Raw genomic sequence first — 5,174 nt, 5'->3', positions numbered from 1 at the left:
AGTATATTTTGCATGAACAAAATAAAGTAAACAAGGTAGATCATCAGTGAACAAACACAGAGCAACTCGTAATAAGACAATCAATTTATTTTATCAGAGTTATCATCAATGAGAACTAAGAAGCGATTTGGTTTGGAGAGATATTAATTCCGTTTTGAAGAACGTTAAATAATATATGTTAAAATCTTTTTTTTGATCTTCCAATATCATTATTTAAAAACATGAGAAGATGTGGGAGGGGGGGGGGGGTAATTATCAACGTTACGTAATTTTCATAGCGGGGTAAGTCGAAGAGTTACGATTTGTGACATACGGGGGGGAGGGGGTAAAAAAAGTGCATTTTTGCGTTACGTAATTTATGGATGCCGCCTAACTCAAAAACTAATTAAGCAAATGGAACCGAATTTGGCAAGGGCGGGTATTTGAGTCCCCTTCCTTCTTTCAGCGGGGAGAAAGGAAAGAGAGAGGGGAGTTTCATACAATGCATAGCTCGAGAACTACAACAGTAAATGAAACCAAATTTGGCATGGAACGATATTTGGGTGCGAGAAATGCTTCTATGAATATTTGGTATCCCGCACTCCTTCAAAGATGTTGATGAAAAGGGGAGGAGAGGTCTTCCTAACAATTTTCAGTATAACTGGAGAGCTGATCGAGCAAATGGAACAAATTTGGCATGTTAGGGTATTTGGATACGAGAAATGTTTCTATTATAAATTAAAACCCCACCTTTTTTCAGCGGAAAGATATAAAGGGGAAAAAGAGAGGCTTCCATACATTTTTTTGCATAACTCGAGAATTAATCGAGCAAATGAAACCAAATTTGACATAAAAATGTATTTGAGTACGAAAAATACTTTTATGAATATTAAGTTCTCACCCCTCCATTCAGGGGAGAACGGAAGGGGGGATGGTACTCCCTTTCGAGTTTATGCATAACTCAAGAATTTACTACGCAAATAAAACCAAATTTGGCAAGGGATGGTATTTCAATACAAGAAATTTTTCTATGTGAAATAATTCGTTTCTTGCAGTACGAGGATAGAATTGGGAATATCTATAGGAAGGGAAGAGGAAACCTTGCATTCAATTTTTTTTTACAAAATCTGAGAAATGGACAAAACTTAACATGGGAAATTATTTTGGTATGATTCTATGATTATTTGACACACCATCCTCCTTCTAGTGATTAAGAACATAGGAAGAGGGAGGTGGGACCAATTCAATTGTTTTAGCGTAAGTTCTCAATTTATGCTAACGAAGCCAACAAATGAAAACAAATATGGCATGAAAAGGTATTTGGTTACTGTAGGGATAAGATGAAGAATATACAGAAAATAAATCAAATTGCTGGACCTAAAGAACAACTTAAATTGTTTTCAAATAGAAAAAATCCACAGGAAGACACAAGAAAAATTTGGGATAAAAGCGACAAAGTTGAAGACATGGTCATTAATCACAAAAGTAAACACATTTGGGAAAAAGTTGAAAAAAACTTATTGTTGGTTTAAACCACATTACATAATATTTTTTTGCATTATACACACAAAACTTTCGGGGCTCCACTTAGCAAAAATTTGCTGTTACTTTCCGTTAGCAAAAATATTTTTTTACTTTTGAGTTAGCAAAAAGCTAAATTTGCTTATTTTTAGTAAAAATGAAGACTACCTAGCCGCTTTTTTCGGACAGCAGCCGCCGGCTAAGAGAAAAAATAAACAAGTCGGCGCGTGCAAATCAGTGCGATTTTAAAATTTGATTCTGGCGGTTTTTGTGGACACGGTGATAACTATAGAAGGACAATGGAAAGGAAGCCAAACCAATACTGGGAGCACAATGGTAAGAACCGATTTAGCTATGGAAAATTCCGACTTCTAATGTGTAAATTCTTTGTTTTTTTTTCACTAGGCCCCAAGAAGAAAAGGAACCAGCACCCCAACATTCGGAGCCTCCTTGGAACGAACAGATTATGGAGATCAGTTTTTACGAGCTAAATTTTAAGTGACTTGAGAAATGAAAAAAAAATTTAAATAAATTAAGTGAAAGAATTTATGTGTTCTGTTTTTATAATCCGATGTTCCCCATGAATTTCAAATGAAATTTTTGTTTTGGTATTTCAATACCCCCGCGATCTTTTCCTCCGGGTTTTGCTAAAAAAAATCAGTAAAAAATGCGGCGGCTAACTTTTTCTCACGTTTGCTAAAATTTCAGTTTCAAAAAATTGCTAATTTGATTGCTAAATTTCTAGCTGGCCAAATTTGAGCAAAATTTTGCTAAATTCCGGCCTCAGAAATTTTGTGTGCGGAATTTAGCAAAATTTTGCTCAAATTTGACCAGCTAGAAATTTAGCAATCAAATTAGCAATTTTTTGAAACTGAAATTTTAGCAAACGTGAGAAAAAGTTAGCCGCCGCATTTTTTACTGATTTTTTTTAGCAAAAACCGGAGGAAAAGATCGCGGGGGTATTGAAATACCAAAACAAAAATTTCATTTGAAATTCATGGGGAACATCGGATTATAAAAACAGAACACATAAATTCTTTCACTTAATTTATTTAAATTTTTTTTTCATTTTTCAAGTCACTTAAAATTTAGCTCGTAAAAACTGATCTCCATAATCTGTTCGTTCCAAGGAGGCTCCGAATGTTGGGGTGCCGGTTCCTTTTCTTCTTGGGGCCTAGTGAAAAAAAAACAAAGAATTTACACATTAGAAGTCGGAATTTTCCATAGCTAAATCGGTTCTTACCATTGTGCTCCCAGTATTGGTTTGGCTTCCTTTCCATTGTCCTTCTACACACAAAACTTTCGAGGCTCCACTTAGCAAAATTTTGTTGTTACTTTCGATTAGCAAAAAGGATTATTTTACTAATGTGATAGCAAAAAGCAAATTTTGCTTCTTTTTAGTAATTAAAAAGGCAATTTTACTTGATATTAGTAAAACGAAGTATTTCTAGCCGCTTTGTTTATAGACAGCAGCCGCCGCCAGTTGGGGGAAAAATAATAAACTGACGCGATAAGGTGCGGTTCTGAAAGCGCGATGCTAGTGGTTCTAGCGGTGGCAAAATGATAGCCAGATCCAATTCCGGATGCGTAGTGTGTAGTATTTTCCGATATTCGAATTGTAAAATTGTTTGTTTTTTTTTCAACCAGGTTTCAATTTCCGACAAGATTGACGGGTTTTTTACAACAGTTCGGAAGTGGACAACTGGAGTTTCAACGCACTGCATCAGGCACAATCATCGATGCATGAATGACGATCGGTCGCTTGGGGTTTCATTAGCCGGAAGGTGCGTTTCCAGGATCCAAACATTTTATGAAAAGTGTTAGTGAAAGGTGTTTTGAAAAATATAAATAAATTCAAAGTGATGTTATCCGAGCAATCTTTTAAATAATCGAATATTCCCTCGAAATTTGCAGATAAAAACATAAAAAATTGAAATTTCAGATTCTGCAGGATTTTTTTCACTGGTTTTTGCTAAAATTTTAGTAAAACATGCCGGCGGCTTATTTTTCTCTAATTTGCTAAAATTTGAGCAGAAAAAATTGCTAAATTGATTGCTAAATTTCTAGCTGGTCAAATTTGAGCAAAATTTTGCTAAATTTCGGCCTCGAAAGTTTTGTGTGTATAGTTATCACCGTGTCCACAAAAACCGCCAGAATCAAATTTTAAAATCGCACTGATTTGCACGCGCCGACTTGTTTGTTTTTTCTCTTAGCCGGCGGCTGCTGTCCGAAAAAAGCGGCTAGGTAGTCTTCATTTTTACTAAAAACAAGCAAATTTAGCTTTTTGCTAATTCAAAAGTAAAAAAATATTTTTGCTAACGGAAAGTAACAGCAAATTTTTGCTAAGTGGAGCCCCGAAAGTTTTGTGTGCGGCCTCAGAAATATTGTGTGTATTCTTTCCTTTATGACCAAACAAAAATAAATCGAATGATGAACATGTTTAAAATGATGCATTTTCGTTTTTCTACCCATTGCACACTATGTGTGCAATGCGGCTCCTCGAAATAATTTTATTTCGAGGAGCGGACTGCACACACGGTGTGCAATTGACATTTTTCGTGAATTTACGATTAAATTTTGGAAATTTCATTGAATTAATGTTTTTTAAATTAAAATTGATCGAATCAAAGAATAAAAATTTTTCGCTCCTGGGGGACGCGTTCGAAAAAAGTCACCGTCTCGAATGGGTTAAGGAAAAAATATCTCAAAATTAGATGGAAACCGCGTTCAGAAAAATGGTTTTATGAAAATTCGAGCAAAAAATCAAATATCAGTGTGTTTGCATATTCTCTGATTAAAATTTCAAACCCAATTTTCTTTGCATTTTTGTGTAGGGGGGAGATGTGTAGCCGATAATTGCGAGCCCGACACTCTCTCGGTCGATAGGCCGTTCCGAGTCAATATTCTCTCTCTCTATCATCCTCGCTACACGCATACACACGACGGTTGAGCTGCTGTCGTGCCGTGCGTGAACGGTCGTCAGTTATCTAACGATATTAGATGAGATAGGTCGCGTGTCTCACATTCAGCCAGTGCAGTGTATAGCTTATGTTCCACACTTACTAACATATAACATTGACTTTTTGAATAAAAAATTATCTATCACGCACAATTTTCCCGTTTGTTTGGATAACGTGCCACTATTGAGCCTAGCCCTTTTCTGAAAAATTATCTTACAAAGCCATAATCTTTAATCTGGTTGCAGTCGATCAGAAATTATGGATTGGTACGATTATTATGTGTCGAGTCATTATTAGAAGTTCTCCGTTTACCCTGTTTCAATGAAACCAAAGAGTGTACATAATTACCACCGTTTTTATGACCAAACCCAACAACCAAAAAGGTACACTACTTTTCGTATTACTTCCCGCAACTCCGATATCGGTAAATCAAAACGAGAACTCGGTTACTCGACAACCGCGGGAATCCATGATATGGTACCGAAACGAATTACAAAAAATGACGACGGTCAGAATGAGTTTAATGAACTTTCACGACGAACGCGCTCTCGAATCAAACCTACTGAAGAGCAAAAAAAATCTATATAAAAGTAAACCAACGTAGCGCAAAGAAAAGAGAAGGCAGGAGCAAAATTGGAAGTTGCAAAAAAAATGTTGCAGAAAGAAAGAAAAACACTCAATTCAAACGCGAAAAAATGCAACTGCAGCTTTGCC

The 5,174-nt window shown here is 35.9% G+C and overlaps 1 long non-coding RNA gene across 1 annotated transcript; it reads left to right on the top strand.

The window, feature by feature from the left end:
• Positions 1-1,539: 1,539 nt before the first annotated feature.
• LOC129744423 (uncharacterized) lies at positions 1,540-2,043 on the top strand. Its single transcript, XR_008736908.1, has 3 exons — positions 1,540-1,592; positions 1,653-1,836; positions 1,906-2,043. It is a non-coding gene; the product is annotated as an uncharacterized LOC129744423 (long non-coding RNA).
• The last annotated feature ends 3,131 nt before the right edge of the window (positions 2,044-5,174 follow it).

This window comes from Uranotaenia lowii, chromosome 2, assembly GCF_029784155.1.
Source record: "Uranotaenia lowii strain MFRU-FL chromosome 2, ASM2978415v1, whole genome shotgun sequence".
NCBI lineage: Eukaryota > Metazoa > Arthropoda > Insecta > Diptera > Culicidae > Uranotaenia > Uranotaenia lowii.
This window is presented reverse-complemented; position numbering and strand designations above follow the sequence as displayed.